Source organism: Pteronotus mesoamericanus, unplaced genomic scaffold, assembly GCF_021234165.1.
Source record: "Pteronotus mesoamericanus isolate MK-2021 breed Mesoamerican mustached bat unplaced genomic scaffold, CSHL_Meso_final contig_74, whole genome shotgun sequence".
In the NCBI taxonomy this organism is placed as follows: domain Eukaryota; kingdom Metazoa; phylum Chordata; class Mammalia; order Chiroptera; family Mormoopidae; genus Pteronotus; species Pteronotus mesoamericanus.
In genome coordinates, this window is record NW_026555247.1 from 1,494,003 (window position 1) to 1,514,062 (window position 20,060).

General features: G+C 40.4%; 1 protein-coding gene across 2 annotated transcripts in view; it reads left to right on the forward strand.

The window, feature by feature from the left end:
* The first annotated feature begins 14,214 nt into the window (after positions 1–14,214).
* Positions 14,215–20,060, forward strand: part of LPIN2 (lipin 2) — an 89,413-nt gene continuing 83,567 nt past the window's right edge. Inside the window, exon 1 of one of the 2 annotated variants that reach the window (XM_054583409.1) lies at positions 14,215–14,448. The gene's annotated coding sequence lies outside the window, so the exon portion shown is untranslated. Of the gene's footprint in view, positions 14,449–16,391; positions 16,428–20,060 lie in introns of those variants that run through there. The other variant, XM_054583410.1, reaches the window with a different exon arrangement.

Sequence of the window (20,060 nt, forward strand, 5' to 3'; positions counted from 1 at the left end):
AAAGTAGCCATTAGCTATAAAGAACCTGCGTACTACAGAGGCACATCTGGGGGTGGCTCTTTCTGAAGCCATACAAAGCAAATAGTTCAGCTGAGCAGAAACTGGAATCCGGGGATAGTGAATCTTAACCTAGTCCCCTTTCTTTACAACACGCTGCTACCGATAGATACCAAGAAAGGCTTCCTCATGAGAGGTGGACTTTAAAGTGAGCCTGGAAGGGAGGGCAAAACTAGACAATTAGAAGCAGAGAAGTAGAACATTTTAGGTAGGAAGAATGCCATGCTAAAGGCTGCAGACCCAGGAATGAGCATAAATTTCCCAGCAGTGATGAATGAGTCTGATCAGTGTGCAGAAGAAGAGGGCGATGAAGGTGGAGGCAAATACAGTGGGCTCTGTTCTAGCTGGGGACAGGGCGGGGGACACTTCTCACTGCCATGAAAATTTCTTCCGATAGATGTATGGTAGAATAGCTATATGGCATAATCCCTATATAGATCTACTCACTGAGTAGATCCATCTTTGCTTTTACTTAAGGCCACATTTATTTATTTGTGTAACCAAAAGCAGGTCCAGCTGCCTGCCACTGCAAAAGCCAATACTCAAGAGATAGGTGCTGATGAAAAGGAAAATGGTTTATTTTCAGGTGTAGGCAACCTGGGAGATGAGGGATGCATGTCTCAAAGTCTTCCTCCTGGGAAGATGGGGGACTCCTATCTCAAAGCCCATCTCCGCACCTCAGTGCATGCAGAGGTTTTTATAAGTAGGGAGAGGGGAACAGAACAAAGAGATCAAGGAGGGGGATAGAAAAGTTCTCTACGTACAGACTAGCACAGTCCATTCCAATAAGGCAAGTGATGGTCCAGTGCTCATCCTCCTGGTTTAGTCACCTTGGCTTCACGTCTTCCTCGCTCCATGGATGAAGTTCAACAAATCTCTCAGAGCTGAGATGCCTGAAGGTGAGAGTCTGTATCTTTTGAAGTTAGTTTCTAAGGTTCTTATACAAACATGCTCTATCTATAAGCTACATATTAGTCACAGTCAGCACTTACAGAAAGAATGTCAAAAGAATGGTGGGGTGAGTTAGAATTCCCCACTGTTACATTTGTGCATCAAATATTTATTAACTTCCCTTCTGCAATATGTTCTACACAGTGCTAGATAGTATTGAAGCAATGATAACAACCAACCAAACTAACCATGCATCAGCAAGTCAAGTATCACATAATCTGCAAAGGGAGATTTGAAAGGACAGTCAGCCTCATTTGCTATTGTGGCACCATTTGCCTAGCACACCTATGGCCTTGTTAAACATGACCGACATTTTACTCTTCTGAGCTTGTTCCCAGGACTGGAAATTACTGGGAGCAAGAACAGAACTAACGACTCCCTAAGCCACAGGCAGAAGACAACATTGCAACAAACTGCAGCCTCTGTTACAACCCCTCCACTGCCCAGGGGCCACATAGCGGCGACCCCCCAACACCCTTTTTTAATCCAGTAAAAGATCAAAGTCTCCACTCCTCAAGGCTGCTCCTCTCCTTTCTTAGAGGGTGAATAAAATCTTTACTCTCTACAATGTCTTCTCTTTGTGAATTCTTTCTCAGCCCACATCACTGACCACCCTAACAATATGGAAAAAGTTTTCGCAAACACAACTCTATTAGGAGGTTTCACTGAGTACAACTCAGAAGTGTTGGTAAGACTCTCTGAAGCCATGGGGGCGATGGGGGCGGGGGGGGCAGGGAGCTAGCTTTCCAAGAGCTTTCTATCTCCATAACAGTAACAATGTAAAACTTCCTTCTTGACACTGAGATAGAAGAGGAGCCCTGCATGTCCTTCTATATAGTGGTCTAAATTTAGACTCAAATCTAAGAACAGGACAGACTAAGTATTTGTTTCTGTTGTAAAGTCCATATTCTCAGTCTGAATTTTCCTTTAATATCCTGCAGAAACCTTTTAAAGTGCACCCCTATGTCTCCCCCCGGTCCCAGGCTGCATCTTCTTCCAGACTGTAGACACATGGAGTTACATTTTCTGGTACAGAATCATTAGAAAATTCCAGAAAGTGTGAGGAGAATGAAATCCAGGAAAAAAAAAAAAAAAAAAAAGGTGGTTATTTGGTGGTGATAACAACAGCTCTGGAGAAGATTTTTCTACACAGCAACCCTTACCCCCACCTCCAAATGGCTGCCGTTTCTCATTTAATAAAGCTGATTTCTGATCATGTGCAGAAGCATGGGGTTCTCTCTCATTGTTTTTCTCATTGTTACTGTGGGTGTTCAGAGCAGAGCAAGTTGCCCCAAGATGTTCCTCTGTGGTATGCAGATTGTACTGAGCTAAAGACAACTTCTGCTGTGGGTTCAAGAGAATCTTCTGTCCCTCCATTAACTGCATACAAGAACTTGAATTAAGAGCCTTGCCCATAATTAGCTATTATCAGAGATAACCTCTTTGACTTATCTAAGGAAAGGACAGGACAAACTTCTGTTTACTAAGCACCTGCTCTTCTCATCATCCTGCAATGATCCTTTGAAGCCCCCAAAGCACTTTACCTCATCCCTAGCTCAAGATGTCTTAGGTACCCATGTTCTCTTTCTATCTCTGAGCCTCTCCTGCATGCGGGGTCTCTGACTCTCTCATGTATGTGGAGTTCCCATACTTGTGTAGGTATTCAATTGTTTTGGTTATTTTCTCTTGTTAACCTGTCCGGTGTCTATGTGAGAAGCACAGCTAGTAGAAACGAGGGGAGAGGAAAGTTTGTCCCTCCACCACACTACTCCTCTGTTTGTACCTTGTCTTTATCTTTTCCTTGCTGGATAAAACAGAAAGTGTTAGCAGCCTGTGGTGTGTTTTGGAAGGCGCGATGGAAAGGGAGTGGGATGTACTGGCTGAGGGTGAAGGACGGTTGGGAATAGAAGTCGTCCCAACAAGGACACACTTGAGAATCCCCTTGCCAGCTGTACCTTTCTTCCTTCCTGTGCTCTTTGACACAAGCCCTGTATTCTTCTCCACCCACCAATTAACAGGCACACACTGGGCCATCCCTGAGTTCAAAGTAGTCTGTTTCCTCATAAAAGTTTGTGGAGAGTACTTAGTAACTTCCCAGCTCAAGATTAGCTAATTAATTAATAACTACAGAGCACTCTAAACATGCTTAGCATTTACTTAACAAATTCTGGGGATTATACTTAGTGAGAAAAGACTCCCTTACTGAAACCCAAGTTATAACAAGAAAATAACCTACAAAGCCATACATTTTCCCCTGAATTTCCTAACATTAGAAGAAATTTGTCTGCCTTTTGCAAGCCATTTAGAGAAATGAAGAAAAGATAGAAGAAAAAGAACATTTTGTGTTGCCAAGAAATTTAATTTAGTAAAAAGCTTTTGTGAGGGAGAGAATGGGGAGCGGGACATACATCATCAAGAATCATCTCTCAGAACTAACAACCCAAGGCTGATAAGGAACAAAGCATGATTTTTGAAGTCTTGGGAGTAAAGAGAGCAGACACTCTGCAAAAGCATTCTTTAAGAACAGTTAGTTGTAGTCCAGACATTCCATTCAAATTAGTGGCTATTTTGGAAAGAAATAGAGACAGTAGCTGCTGAAACAAGCAATCTGGAAGCACAAGAAAGTTAATATTCACATATGGAAAGTTTTCTAGGCTGGTCGCAGCAACGTTGCTATGACAGTGAAATGCCGAGAGCTTCCAGCGAGATGGGGGCAGAGCACTCCTTAGGAAGGTGAATCTCTCCTCCTCTCACCATCTAAAATTACTGTTACCTTATTTTATTGTTAACAGTATTTGTTTGGTTAAAATGTAAAATACTTGCTGATGAAACTTAGCTTTACAAAAGAGCAGAAAAATCTCAAGGTGTTGATAATAAAATCCTCCCACAAAATTTACAGAACCCATTTTCCTTAAACTGCTCCATCGAACACTATGAAAAATGACGGGTAGTGAAATAAGTAGTATTTTAGGAGAGTCTGTCTCCTGGGTGACGTCGATTGACCTCGGTAGTGCAACAGTCCTAACTGCCTTATCACGTACTGAGGTGTCCCAAGCGTGATGAACTGCCCGGGACTGGAGAGAATCCAGCAGAGACAGGACAACATTCGCTGCTGATATTTCTGCTCCAGCGGCAGTTTGGACATGTTGCCCTCCTACATCCCTGGTTTTATGACCTTGTTAGCACATGACCAGTGAAAATCAGGAAGTCCATGGAACAACGGGAAGAGTCTTTGTTCCCAGGAATAAGAAATATAACCATTGATTTAGAATAACACAAACAAACCTAAATGAAGTGATTTGGAGATAGGTATATTATGAGTGACTTATTAGTTAGAACAGTGTTCCTGCTTCTACTATTTCCTTTTATACTTCTGGCCCATCTTACATTACTTCTTCTTCTTCATCATCTAGAAGGATTTATTACAAAGAAGCTGTGCAGTTCACTGTTGAAAAGAAATTGTTCCTTGCAGCTCATTAGGGAAGTTGTAAGATGTAAAAGTTTGTCTTACAAGAGATTAAGGTAAATTCACAAAGCTTGTAGGTACACAGTAACATTGAAAAATACACAGAGGTATTTGGTTATAAATTCATTTTCATTTATTTTAATTTTTATCATGAAATAAAAATACACACAAGCACCTATGTGCCCATCATCCAGGTCAGCAAATAGCACATTACCCTGCCCTCTGTGAGCTCCTCTCAGATTGCATCAGTCTCCCTATAGAAGTCAGTCCTATCTTGAACTTTCTGTTATTCATTTTCCTGCTTTTCTTTATAGTTTTTTAAAAATCACTTATGATTTTATCCTTAAACAAGATATTGTTTAGAATTGCCCTTTTATTCTATAGAATAAGTAGAATCATACTTGAATTGGTATTTTTTTTCTTGTTTGTTCAATTTTTTTTTGATTCATCCACGTTGATATAATTGCATAATACTTCTTTGTATGATTAAAACATCATTTAATCCTCTCTCCTACCTTTGGTGAACATTAAGGCTTTTCTCACTTTTTGCAATTATACGCAATGCTGCCATAAAGGTTTTTGTCTGTGTGACTTTGAGTATACTTGTACAAGAATTTTTCAAAGGTATATCCCTAACATTGGAATTTCTGGCTTTCATGTATATGCATTTCAACTTTAGATAATATCAACCTGTTTTCTAAAACTGTTACATATTTGAATTCCAACCAGCAGCATATTTTGTGTTCAGGCTGGTCACTCCACACCCTTGTAAACACTTGAGATTGAATAGCTTTTTAAATTGTGGCCATTTTGATAAGTGTGTGATGATATCTCATTGAAGTTCAACTTACACTTCCCTGATTACTAATGAAACCAAATGTCTTTTCATAAGTTTACCGACAACTTGCACTTGTTCTTTTGTGAAAATCTTTTATTTTTTTCTTTGCTCATTTTTCTACTGTCTGCTACACATCGATTCATATGAGTTCTTTATATATTCTGGATTTTAATGTTTGGTTGATTATGTATGTTGCAAACATCCTCCTAGGATGATGCTTATTTTGGTTTCATTTTGTTTTACTCTATTTAATCTCTTTTAAAGAAGTTCTAACTTTAAATTAGTTAAATGTATCAATCGTTTCCTTTATAGTTAGTACTTTTTGTATCTTGTTTAAGAAATATTTCCCTACCAGAATTTGTTAATATGTTCTTCTATATTGTTTCCTAAAAGTTACATATCACATATCATTAAATATAAGTTGCCATTGATTGTAAGAAAAATTACAATTTCAGAAATAGTAAAATGTGAAAAAGAAAGTGTATCCTTAAAATAATGGCAAGTGCCCTCCCTGGCTGGTGTGGTTCTGTGGATTGAATATTGGCCTGCCAAATGAAACGTTGCTTGTTTGATTCCCAGTCAGGGCACACGCCTGGGTTGCAGGCCAGGTCCCCAGTTGGGGGCATGCAAGAGGCAACCAGTCAATGTTTCTCTCACACATCAATGTTTCTCTCCCTCTTTCTTCTTCCCTTCCCTCTCTCTAAAAATAAATAAATAAATCTTTTAACAAACGATGACAAGAGTGTAAATTTGTTTTTCTTATTATAGGTCTTTAATCCAACTGGAGCTGATTTTGAAATGTAGTTTAGAGTTAGGTCTAAACTCATTTTTTCCATGTGGATAATCAACTACCTTCTTACCATTTATTGAAAAGTTCATCTTTTCCTCAATGATTGAATTGCCACTTCTACTGTACATCAAGTGTCTATATAAGCTGGGTCTGTTTCTGGGCTCTTTAGTTCTTCAAGTATCTCTTAAAGAAGAGACCTCTGTTGAGATTTTTAATGGAAATGCATCCAACCTACAGATCAACTTGTGGAGAATGAATACTTTTATGATATTTGGTCTTTTCTACCCGTGAATATCATATTTCTTTAACTAGGTTTTCTTCATATCCTTTCAATGAAGTTTTATAATTTTCTATATAAAAGCCTGGCACATACTGTATTATGTTAGATTGATTCCTAAGTACTTTTCTTTTTTTGATGCTGTAGAAGAGAAAAAAGTTTTCCTTCACTCTCATAGGATCCCTGGCTGGGTCTTAAAATTAAACCAATGAAGATTAACAGGGGAAAAGCATACAAATTTATTTCATATAAGTTTTACATGACACAGAAGTGTTTGTAAGGAAATGAACACCTAAAGAAACAGTTAGTCATGTGCATTTTAATGCTAAGTGTGATGAATGGGCAGTCATATAGAAATATGATAGGTTAAGGGGGATGAGGTAATTATAGAAAACATTGCATGGCATCTTTCCAAACTTTTATTTTTGACATACGGGAGTCTGTCTGAAAAAGTCCAGCCATTGTTCATGTAACAAGAGCAAGTTGCACAACATCAATGTAACCTGGCAGTCAGGAGAGTGGACCGAAATGCACATGCATGACCAGTAACAACTTCACTGTGCTAGTCATGGGGGTGGTAGATGCTGTCGAGTGAGCATGTGTATTGTGTCGCTGTCACATTCAAAATGACTGAGTGAGTAGAGCAAAGAATATGCATCAAATTTTGTGTTAAGCTTGAACATTCCTCTGCAGCTATGGGCAATGGTGATTGGCAGCTTCATCACAATGCACCCTTTCATGCATCACGTGTCACGCAGGGTCTTTCTGGTGAAACATCAAATCACCCAGGTGACTCAGCCACCCTACAGCCCAGATTTGGTGCCCTGTGATTTCTTGCTTTTCCAAAACTAAAATCACCTTTGAAAAGGAAGAGATTTTAGACTGGCAATGAGATTCAGGAAAACATGATGGAGCAACTGATGATGGCAATTGGGAGAACTGTGTGAGGTCCCAAAGTGCCTACTTTGAACGCAACTAAAGAGTCAATGTCCTATGTACAACGTTTCTTGTATCTTGTATCTTTTTCAATACATGCTTCTATTCTTCATGGTATATGCCTGGATACTTTGTGGACAGGCTTTGTATGTAAATGCTAATGATTTTGTACTGTTAAACACTCATAATTTATCTCTATATCTTACAGAACCCTGCCTTTGCAGTTCTGGAACAGCTGTGGGGTTTGATTGCCTGCCAGCAAGAAGCATGACTCCCAATGCAAGAGTTTGGTGAAAAAGGAAAAGGGTTGTTTATTTACAGGTTATACAGATTCAGAATAATGGCAGATTTCTCCCCTTAAGTCCCACTCTCTTTAAAACACCCCAAAACACACATAATCCTACCCCTCTTTGCCAACCCAGCCCAGTCTCAGTTACACCAGTCAGAGGAACCATCTTTCACAAAAACAGAAATCCGTAGCTCAGCGTGCCCAGTCACAGTTCAACATTCCAGGCATCTCCCACTAATCCGTTTTTGGTTAGGGAGGTCCTCGCACAGCTCCATCCGCTCTGCCATGTTCTCCAGGCAGGTTTCCCAGCAGGTTCTCTCTTTCTTACTCCAGCTCTTATTCCAAAACTGTGTGACATCTTACACACCAGACCTACTTCATGACTCCTTCCTCATGGTTGCTTTCCTCATGGCTGGTGGGGGCGGCCCTTCTATACCCTTTTAAACCACAAGGCTGCTACCTCCTCTCTCTCAGCCCTCCCGTATTTTAAATGCTGACCTGGAGCTTCCTATGTAACTTCATACCTGGCCCCTCCTACAATGTGCAACTTTTGCCCGTTCAGTATCTTTTTTAAAATCTTTTTTATTCAATTTTATTTATTTCTAGAGAGAGGGGAGGGAGGGAGAAAGAGAGGGAGAGAAATATCAATGTGTGGTTGCCTCTTGCATGCCCTCAACTGGGGACCTAGCCTGCAATTCAGGCATGTGCCCTGATAGGGAATCAAACTGGCAACACTTCGGTTTGCAGGCCAGGACTCAATCCACTGAGCCACACCGGCCGGGCTCCCCCATATCTTTTACCTTTCAGCTGCCATCTTTAGCGACGGCAAGAGTTGCCTGTGTCAAATGGACATGTGGACATGGGGGTGGGGGAGGGGGTGCCCACCTCCTGTGGCTCTATCACAAGGCACTGAAAACTCTGAAAATCGTATAGACCTTTTGCCTGAGGCTGCAGCACAGCTATCAACTAGCTATCAATTTGCCATAACTATGCAAATTATCTCAAGTGCTATATCATTCACTGCTCCCAAACCCCAACTAGGGACTGTGGGGAATATTTTCAGGGATCCCTGCTTTGTACCCTGTTTCAAATAGGTTGTGTACATATTCTTTTGAATTTCCTACAAATACTATTATGCCATGATTTCTTCTTTTCCAATCTGTATATTTGCTTTTTCTTGTCTTACTAACTTATTTAGGACCTCTGGCACAATGATGAATAAAAGTGGAGATGGCAGCACTCTTACCATGTTCCCCATTTTAAAGGAAATGGTAACTTAGTCCTGACCTTGTAGCACAGTTGGTTAGAGCATCATCCGGATACACCAAGATTGCAGGTTTGATCTCCAGTAGGGCACAGACAGGAAGCAACCAATGAATGCATTCAGAAGTGGAACAACAGACCAATGTTTCTCTCTTACTCTCCCTCTTCCTCTCTCTCTCTCTCTCTCAAAGAAATAAATAAAAAATTTAAAAATAAAATAAATGAATATTTATGTTGTTTACTATAGATTTTTGTAAACACCTTTTATCAAAAAGTTTTCCTTGTTTACTATGAATTTCTTCTGAGTGATTATTGAAATTTACCAAAGAAGTTTTTTTTTGTTTTTTGTTTTGAATCTACTGAGATCATCATATGATTTTTCTCCTTTAACCTTTTAATGTGGTAAATTACAGCAATTTTTCCTCATCTGAAACTAACATTGCATTCTTAGGTGGATGAATTTGGTTATAATGTATCATTTTGCTGGATTCAAATTCCTGAAATTTTGCTTAGGACTTGTGTCTATATTTATAAGTGAGATTGGCCTGAAATTTTTGTTTCTCATACTCCCATTGTCAGATTTTGGTATAAGGTTATGCTGCCCTCATAAAATGAGTTGAGGAACAATCCCTTTTTTCAATACTCTAAAATAGCTTGTGTTAGATTATGATTATTTATTCCTTGACTGTTTGATAGAAGTCACTAGTAAAATGTTTCTTCCCAGATTTTCCTTTGCAGAAAATATTTAATAATAGATTCAAGTTCTTGAGTACTGTTGAGTCTATTCTGGTTTTCTATTTGTTTTATTAAATTTTATTTCTTGGAATTTTTCCACTTCATCTAAGTTTTCAATTAATTTGAAAATGCTCACAAAATTACCTTATCTCTGTAATTTCTACATCACGTATACGCATAGCTTTTTCTTTATTTTTCATGTTGTTTTTACATTTTCTTTTTTTCTTGATCATTTTTCACCACAGGCTTATAAAATTTATTAGTTTTTCACAAATCCAGTGTTTGGTCCTCAATTGGTCCTCCCTACTGTACATTTGTTTTCAATTTTTTTTATTTTCTTATTTTACCTTTCTTATGTTTTATTGGACTTTATTTTGCTATTCTTTTTCTAATTCTTTTGCTCTTTATATTTAGAACCATTTTCTCTTCTAACATAAGCTTTTAGGTCTATAAATTTCCCTTTAACTCCTTGTTCAGTTTTACCTCTCAAGCTTCCACATGTAGTATCAAATATTTATACAAAACATTGAAATATTGTCATAGTTTCATGATTTGGTTTTGACCCTGAATTTCCAAACAAATGGGTTTTTCTAGTTATCTTTTTAAAAAATTGATTCTTGATGTAATTGAATTGTGAGAATATAATCTAAAGTTTTCAAAATTTGTTGAGATATGCCTTAATTGATTTTGGGGTTCCAGTTTTATTAAACTCCCACTTAAAGCAGCCACTAGCTTTTCATGCTTGGGAGCTTCTCCCAAGGCTCCCAAGGCTGTAGAAACCAATATTCATATTCATTAGATTCAGCAAATACCTTCTAGTCAAAACTGACTTTGGGCTCTGCTTACCTCTGTGGGTTCTGGCCTTTTTTCTGCCCTAGAGCTATTTCTTAACCTCTTGCCAGTGTATAGATGCCTTCCAGAATATATTTTAAATATTTTACCCAGTATTTTTGTTGTTGTTTCAGTGAAACTTAGTCTGGATACCCTAGCCAAACATATTATTAGAAATGGAAATCCTCATTTATTTTTCATCAGATATTTATTGGGCACCTACTATGTACAAAATAAGTGTGACAGTGATGTGTACAAGGTGGACTAGTAGTGTGAGAAAAAGAGACATTGATTGGGGTAGGGCAGTGGAAAACTAATGGAAAGTGGTGGAAATTGGTGGTGAAAAAATATAGGTTTGGGAGTCGAGCAGGCCTGAAGACAAAGCCCAGGGTCACTGATTACTAACTGTAAGACTGAGGCAAGTCACTTAGCCTCTCTGTGCCTCAGTTGCCACATCAATAAATTGGTGTTAATAATAGCATTTACTTCAGACATTTGTAGTTAGAATTACTAGGAGAGCTAAGCATATAATAATGACTCAGACAATGCTAACTAGTCTCTGTCCTTACAGAAGAGATGTACAAGCTGGAAACAACAACAACAAAAAATATCTCTCTAAGGCTTACTCAACTCACCTGGGACCTGCAAGAGGGAGGGCATAGGACCACTTCCCTTCAACTCCAAGCTGGGGATACTGGATTCTTACTCCAGGGAATATCCTTCCTCCTTTTGGATTCTCTCAAACAGACTCTTTCTTGTGAGCTCTCTCCCTCCTGATTTAGATTTTGGAAATTAAAGGCAGGAAGGAAATGTCTCGCAGGCAACTTCTGCTTTCCAGAGGTTCCTTGAGACAAGCAGAATGCCTCAGTGCATTCTTATAAGGGGGAAAAGAAAGAGAAAATACATGGAGAGAAACAGAAGTTAATATTTAAAAAATTATCCCATTGCAAAAGAAATAGCTGAAGCATATTGCCTATAAGGAGCAGGAGAGATTTGAGAGAAAAGCAGCACACTGGATGCCATGCAAGAGAACTTGAACTCTTTCCTCTAGGCAGTGGATTTTCAATAATTTGTGCTATGGTTGGATCTGCAATTCAGGGTGGAGGGTACTTAGAACTGTAGAAGAATGGAGGGCAGGGAGACCACCTTGAATATGCCTGCAATGGATTGAAAGAGACACGGCAAGGCAGGGCCGGATTGTCTGTAGGGAGCTTATGAGGGTGGAAATGACAGGACTTGATGGACAGGGAATGAGAGCGGAGGGCAATGAGACCCTCCTAGGTTTCTGGCTAGGAAAACTAAATGTGATCATGGTGCAACTAGCCAAGATAGGAGATCAGGAGGAGCAGGTTTGAAAGCCACGGAACACAGGCATGTGTCGCTCTCAGAGGTGTTCCGGCAGATGACAGGAAGGAGTTTCAAGAAGGAAGCTGTGGTCGATATTGTTCTTCCTTGCAGAGATTGTGAGAAAGAGGACCTGGAAGGGATCCACTGTATTGGGCAACCAGAAGATTGTTGGTGACTTTAGCCTGAGCTGTTTCAGGGGTGGAGGAGGAACAGGAGCACTATTGTGAAAAACCTAAAAAATTTTGAGACTCCTCCCTCTAGCTAGCTTGTCTAGGGGGTTATGAGATAAATTGATAGCCCGAGGGGGAATAAAGGGACAAAAAGTCTACGTCTCCTACCCTCCTTGTCCTCCTCATTCCTTACTACTTCCCACCTTCTTCCTAAGTGATGGAGCTAGAGGGTGGTAGGGTCAAAAGACAAGTGAAGGAAGAGGTTCCTTCCTCAGACTTCCCAGTAGATCAGTGGGTCCCCACACACAGCTTAGGTGTCTGGGGCGGAAAGTGTAGGGATATCATGCAACAGATATTTGATGAGTATCTAGTTTGCTTAAGAGGTGGCATACAAGAGGTAGACATCAGCGAATGACGAAATCTTAGAAACGTGAACCAATCATTCAGGGTGAGGTATCAAATCTAAAGTTGGAGGAAGGGAGGGATGCATATCGTTTCCTGAATGATAAAAGGAATAAAGGAAGCTTGGCAGAACACCTCCCTCCCAAGGCAGGAGGTACTGAAAATAGTCTGAGAGAAACGTAAAAGTCTAAGTGGGGAAAAATGGAAAAAAAGGATAGAAACTGAATACTAACAGCATGAGACGCTTAGATAAATTACGCATTTCATACATAATTCTGTGAAATTCTCAAAACAATCCTGTGAGGAAAGCATTACTGGTTCCATTTTATTGATGTAGAAACTGATGATTAGCCTTTTCTCTCTTAAATTCCACTTCTCCAGTGTCAAGTAAAATGCTTTGAAATATGGAAGGAAAATTCCAGTTCTTACCTTTTTAAAGTTTTATTTTGCTTATGAAATTAGGTGAAACGCACAGAAGAGGAAAATTCCTAGTGTGCTTGGACCATGAAACCACCTGTATCTGTTGGGCTTCATTTAAGGGCTTCATTAAACCTTGGCTGAATGCTAGAGAAAGGCCAAAGTTTCCTTCTACAGAACCAGCCAAGGGGGAGCATTGTGACAGGGAGCAGGTTCCCTCCTCCCACTGCAGCCCAGTCATACCACACTCCAGCTGTGGGCTCATCACACAGGAGCTTTATACAAAGGACTTTTTTCCAATAACCTCAAAGCTATTGGGTTGACCAAAATATCTGTTATGTTTTTTCCTATAAAATAAGACACATTTTTCATTTTCACCAATAAATTCCTTGATTCAGATACTTTGAGTATGTTGGCTATCTCCCACTATGGGCTTCTATGGGATACAGGCCAGAGGTGCTGCTGAACATCTTACAATGCATAAGACAGCCCCACAGCAAAAAATCATTTGGCCAAAATGTCAATAGTACCAAGAAACTTCACAAACCATTTTTGACATATTCAATCAGTCACGATACTGAGTTCTCCACACACTGCAGAAATCTTTGTGTGTGTGTGTATGTGTGTGTTTCAGTTGCACTTTTATCTTTCTTGAAATAATAAAGCATAATATGCCAAAAAGTTACATACATTCTTTTGTTTTCAATATTAAAACAACAGTACAAAAATTCACCAATTTTGTTAAGTTTTTAAAGATGCATATTGATATAACAGCTGTCACAATACAATCTAACAAAATTGTTTGAAATGAAGTTAAAGGCAACTAAAGGCTACTAGAGCCATCAACTGGAGAAAAAATGCAATGGACTTTTTGGCCAACCCAGTATAACTTATCCATAAGATGCATAATGAGAAACAAATGGTATTTGGAAATAATATAATGTACTTTCATCCAAAACTTTCAATAATAGACTAGGCTGTAAAATGACAAAAACCAGTGTGCAACAATAATATAGAGCACTGGTAATCCATTTCCTTAAAAGGTATTTATAGAAAGAGGATATAATAGTATTTGGGAGGGGGAAATGGGACAGGAGAAAGTAACCAGTCAGACACACTACTGGTGATCAAAAGTGGAAAACATTCATGCCCTATACTTTTTTGCACTTGAATAATATTTATTCTTTTTTGGCAACTGGGCTCTAAGTTCCATGTGACCTGCCGCAGGGTTGCCATGGAGACCAGAAGAAACTTTATTTTTAGAAAAGTAACGCTGGGGTTGCAGCAAACACTAGTGAGGTGGAGGCCCAGTCCAGCAGCGTAGGAGGTGGGCAGGGGCGTGGGCGCGTTAGACAGCTAGAGCAGAGAGGCCGGGAGAAGGCGGTGCAGCGCGGCGTCACGTGACAGGGGCGGGGTCTGCGCGCCGCTTGGCCGCTGTCGCCGCCGCCGCCGCCGCGTCCCATTCATGAGGGGCGCCCGGGTCGCCTGCGGCCCAGGCTGCTCCCGAGGTAGCAGGGGCGGCAGGCGTTGGGGCTTCGCGCGTGCCCCCAGCAGGCCCCGCCTCCTTAGCTGCCTCCGAGGCCGTCCTGCCGAGCTGGTCTTTGCTGCCGCCGTCCAGTCGCCGTTTCGCCTCTGCTGCCCGCGGGTGACGGCGCTGGCCGGGAGCCCAGCCACCGCAGGTAAGCGGGTGCGGAGCCCGGGTCCTCGCGCCACCGCGGGTCGGCCTCCGCGGCGTGCGTTGTGGTCCTTTGCTCGGAGGAGGCAAGGGGCACCAACTCGCGCAGTGCTGCCCTGCCGAAGGACGGGAGCCCTGGGGACAGAGCGGGCCGAGCCATCCCTGTTCGCGCCCCTCGCTGCCGCCGTCACGTAGACTGGCCCTGCCAGCGCCGTGGAGGGACGGGCTCGCGAAACGGGCTGGAGGGCGAGCTGGTGGGTTAACTTGAGGGGGGACATGAAGACTGAAAAATTCGGGTGCCTCCGCCGCTGCCCGAGGTGATGGTCATTTTAGACCCCTTCACTCGCGCGGGTTTCTGGCGTGGAGACTCGACCTGAGGCCGAAGTGAGGTCACCGCGAGAAAAGCGCCGCTGGCGGCCGTGTCTCCATCCCGCCCGGGGCCCTGGGGGAGGGGGCGCCGGCGGCACGTGACCCGCGGTAGGGCCCGGGCTGGGAAGTTGCTGTTATTTTGTGGGGCCGTGCGCCCGCCCAGCGGCTCTGCTTCCAGGTAGTGGACTGAGTCTGAAGTGTGAGTAGTCTTTCGGTTCCCAAACTCCCTCCCCTCGGTCAGTCTTCATTTAACTGTAACTTGTTAGAAAACCTTTTATACTGAGGACTTTTCTTGTAACTTGGAACCCCGGCAAATCACCGTTTTCTTTTGTACAATTTAAGACTATTCTCATTGAAAATCCAGGGTGACATTTTAAAGGCATACTTAAGAAACCCGGGACCAGAAAGATCACTACCCGTGCTTTCAGAAAGTGCTGGAATCCTAAATATTTGGAAATGTTCTGAAGGTTTTTTTAACAAGCCACTAGACTAATTTTAAATGCACATTTGGGGGTTGGGGGGTTATTCCGAACCTGTTTCTTTTTTCTTTCTCTTTTTCTTTCTCTCTTTCTTTCTTCTTTCTTTCTTTCTTTCTTTCTTTCTTTCTTTCTTTCTTTCTTTCTTTCTTTCTTTCTTTCTTTCTCTTTTCTTCCTTCCTCCCTCCCTCTCTCTCTTTTCTTTTCTTTTTTCTTTTTTCTTTTCTTTTCTCTTTTCTTTTCTTTCTTTCTTTCTTTCTTTCTTTAATAGGAAAAGAGCCTAGCCGGGCCCTGTTGAAGCTCTTTGCTCTGTAGAGATGCTCGGTAAATGTTACTATTTATTAAATCTGGCCTGACTAGTACATAATGCTTTGACAATACCCAGTCAGCTTTGAAATATAGTTTGAAATATTTGCAAATTACCGAGTAGCGTATAATGGTTTCTTTGCTGATGGTCTGTTAATTGTTTTTGGTGGCTTAAAAGTGGAAGGTGTAGCATTGTAGCAGGTGATGTTGAGATGGGGAGTGGCAGAGCTCACAGCAAGGTGCAGGGGAACGACAGGTGGGTTAGCCCCTAACGCTCAGTGGGCTGTCAGTGGGCTGATCGAGTAGTGCAGCAGCCTCCCTTTGCCTGAATGGCAGTCAGCCTTAGGCCATACTGGTCAGAGAGTGTAAACCGTGGCCCAAGAAGGCCACGCAGGAAAGAGCGCTGGGTAGTATGGATGACTTCTTTCCAATTAAATGTGCAGTTGATTGTGGTATATCAGACTGAAGTATCTCCATACCCAAATGTTGGTAGAAATGGCCACAGAATGCTACAAATGAGATGGTAGATTCTGTTTTAGCATTCATGGGTGGGACAGTTGAGAACCAAGCAAAGCTCTGTGTTTAGGAGGATCTGGCAATGGGAGCATGTGAAAATTGTTGAACACTACAGTAAAGCCTCTGTTAAGAAGCAAATAGGGTCAGCCAGGGCTTTGTGTCCTTTATTGCTACATCACCCTGTATTGTGATTTTTGGCTTGCTGACTGGGTTGTATTCTGCACTAGACTAGGAGTCCTTGAAGGCCATAGAGACTCTGATTGTTGACTGGTACCAACGGCAGAACTGGCTTTTTGAAGAGCCTTGGTAGAGAGAGGTATGTTGAATAAAAGTAGGAAGCAGTAGATGGCGTGCTTACCGGTGACCTGAGAGTGGTGGTGCTTCCTTGAATGAGTTTACTCAAGTTTCCTGAATTGTGAGTTTGGATGAATAATCCTGGCAGTGCCAAGGGTTAGTGGTGGTAAAAGGTTAAATTAAGCTGATGATCATTACAGCGAACATTTACAATGTTTAAAATATTAATATTTAGTTTAAGTATAGATTGTTTTTCTTTATAAACAACTATTTCCTCTTGAGTTATGCTTCTATATGCATATTTCCTCTTATATAGCAGCACAGTAACAGCCTGAAGCTTTGTCTTTTTGGGAGGTAGATTCACCTCCCTCCCTTAGGTGCTTAGCAAACTGATCAGGAAGGTTTTCTTTAAGTGTGACTTGGGAGCCCACCTTTAATTTAAATCCTTCACTTTTTGCTCTGACCCAGTGACTGCCAGTGGGCGTGTACATGTGTACATGTTGACTTGCCTAATCACTAGGCAGTGGCTTGGGACCTTTATTTTGAAAGCCTCATTTTAACTGTTTTATCCCCTTCATTTATAAAGAAGCTGTTATACGGACTTCTGGCTGAGCCTCAGAGCCTTCTCTCATTTGCCTTCTTCATGATGAAACAATTCATGATGAAACACTAGTTGTTAGGCAGAATCCTCTATAAATTGTCTTATTAAAACTTTGAAGATATTTATTATAGGCTAGATAAGCTTTATGGCTGTATCTTGGTTAGAAGGCATTTTTTAAAAAAACTTAATCTTTATTGTATTTTTTTCCATAATCATTTAGTCCCATTATATCCGCCTTCCCCCAGCAGTCACCACACTGTTGTCCATATCCATGAGTCCTTTTTCCTTTTTGCCCAATCCCTAAGGATGCATTTGAATAAGTTTTGGTGGCTTTGCTTGCAATTAGTTATGCTTTTTCGAATCTACCTTTCCTGCCATAACCTTGATTCTTTATTTTAGTAACATACTCTTACTGACACTAAACACTTCACATGTATACAGTCCTGTGCTCTTCAGAAAACGAACATGTAAGGGAGAGTTACTCACCCTGGGGCTCAGATGAAGCAGTTAGGTATTCTTCCAAAGTCAGCGCCAACCTCAGTGTGGTGGGGCCACTCCATCTCTGCAGTCCTCACCTGGAGCAGCCCTGCTCCTGACCAACAACGGAAACTGTTGGCCCAGAGATCTGCCTCTGCCCCTGCGACTGGATGATTCTGTTTTCAGTCTGTCAGAAGTGAAGGAGCCTGGGTAACTCAGTTTGTGAGAGCATTGTCCCAATCCCCCAAGGTTGTTGGTTTGATCTCCGGTCAGGGCATATACAAGAAGCAACCAATGAATACGTGAGTGAGTGGAACAACAAGTTGTTATCTTTCTTTCTTTCTTTCTTTCTCAAAATCAATAAATTAAAAAAAAGATGTAAGGGAAGGAGAATAAAAACATTCTTTAGGAAAAAACTGCTGCAATGCAAGATAAAGACTTTAATGTGACTTTTAGGATAAATATACCTTTTTTTCCTTATTTGATTGACTAACTACCGTTTAGTTTCTTTTTACGTTAAAGCCTTTCAGTGCTAAATTTCAGTGATCCTGTTTGTCAGTTTGGATTGGTGTTAAAATTGTTACTAAGAAACGAGGAAGGAAAGAGCCAGAAATCATTTTACTTGTAAAGCATAACAAAGCGGTTACAGCATCAGCTCCATTTCACCTCTGTAACAAAGAGGGTATGGCTGAAAGGCAAGGAGGTATATGATAGTTAGAAGTCCTATCTTTTAGATTATATAAGTCAGCTATATAATTTGAGAGACTACATAAATTTATTAGAAAAGGGGAGGGGGAGCTCCTAGAAAGTGATCTTTTAAAAATCCGTTTAGAATGTGGTACCAATTTTTGTAATCTTTGAATTTAGAACTTTATTATGTGGTGTTTATATCTAACTTTAGTGTCATATACTTTCAGCATGAACCATTCAAAACAGATTTTTCTACTACTTTGGAGCTCACAGAAAAACACACCTTGTAATATTCAGGTAGTTGGTGTATTGCCTTTATCTGACTTTTTGGCATATTTGAACAGTTTAGAAAGTCTTCTCTAGTTAATGTTATGAACAATGTCTGAGTCTATATTGCCTTTATTTCATTTACTATCCATATTTCTGTCCAATTCTCTTATTTTAATTCTATAGTTTAGTCATGTGTATACTTGTCTGAACTTCCTCAAATTATTTTTTAAACCATGCAAATTATAAATAAAATTTAAAGTGATTTATAAGTTCTAAGTTGTTTTCAACTTCTAGCATCTTTTTTATCTTTCTGCTCAAAAATCTACTTGTTTTAGCAGATCTAGATTTCTCATCTCAGTTCCCTCAATTCAGTTTTCTCCCTGCCATCTCCACCTTCCCCATTTAATCATTTTCTTCAGTACTCACTTTTCCTTAATTACCTTCAGATATAGCAGTCACACCTCTTTACATGTGTTGATATTATGTTACTTCGGTGCTTTCTGTTATTACTTGTGTTTGGTCTTGAGTCATCTGTGGCGTTAGCTGTTAATGTAAGAGTAAATAACTATTGTCTTCTTAATTTTCAGGCACTACCTGGTCAGTTTGCTTCCTTTCCTTTCTGTAAATGTTGAACTAAGAAGGAGTAGGGGAGAGATGGAGGGTGTCAAGTGGAAGTAGTGGGAAGCTGGCCTAGATGGTTTGTCAGGTTCAAGTAGAAAAAGTAAGGTTTAAGGAGGGGAGGAAAGAATGTTTAAACATGGGCACCTTTGGGGTATGGTCATGGGGACACAGGATCTGTTAATCTTAAAAGTAGTTATAGAGGGGAAAGAGGAAGAGATGACTCTAGGTTGTACAGAAAGAGCTCAAATAGAGTAAGCTGGAGCAGCTGAGCTGTGAGACTTGTCTTTTTTGGTGCATTGGAAACTTTTTGAAGGTCTTGTGTGTGCTCTCTCATTGTTTTGATTTTTAATTTTTGTGGTCCCTTGTTAGTTGAAATTTTAAGTAACATTACAGGGGATGTAAAGGGACATGGATTTGAAAAGATTGAGAAACATGATTATTTAAAATTATTATTTCAAAGAGAAAGGGGTACCAGGATCTAGGTTTAAAAATTATTTAGTTTTGAGGACTATAACTAAGTAATCATTAGACAAAGAGGAGAAGCTGAGGATGGGAAAAGCATCCGTCAGAAATTCTAAACTTGGAACTAATGATTTTACTGCAAGAAAAAAGATAACCATGTGGTACCAAATAACTTCTTTAGTAACTGACTGTATGAATTTACCTAATCCTGAAATATGATGGGAAGAATAATTGAGTTAAACATGTTTTTAAATCTATAGTAAGATGCTTTCTTTCAAATAGAAAGTATCATAATTATTAACAAAATTAATTGGTTTATCTGGAATTAAACTCTAAATAAAAGACTTTTTTTCCTTTCTTTTTTAAGCTCTGAATAAACAGTAAAATTAATTGTACAATGACCTGGGGTGCTTTTGATCTATTCAATACATTATGATGTGGCACTTCCTGCTCCTAGCAAGATGGGTGTGTCCAGGTGTTCTAGAGACTTGGTGTTTAACTCATTCTGCATTGGTTTTTATCCTCAACTGAGGA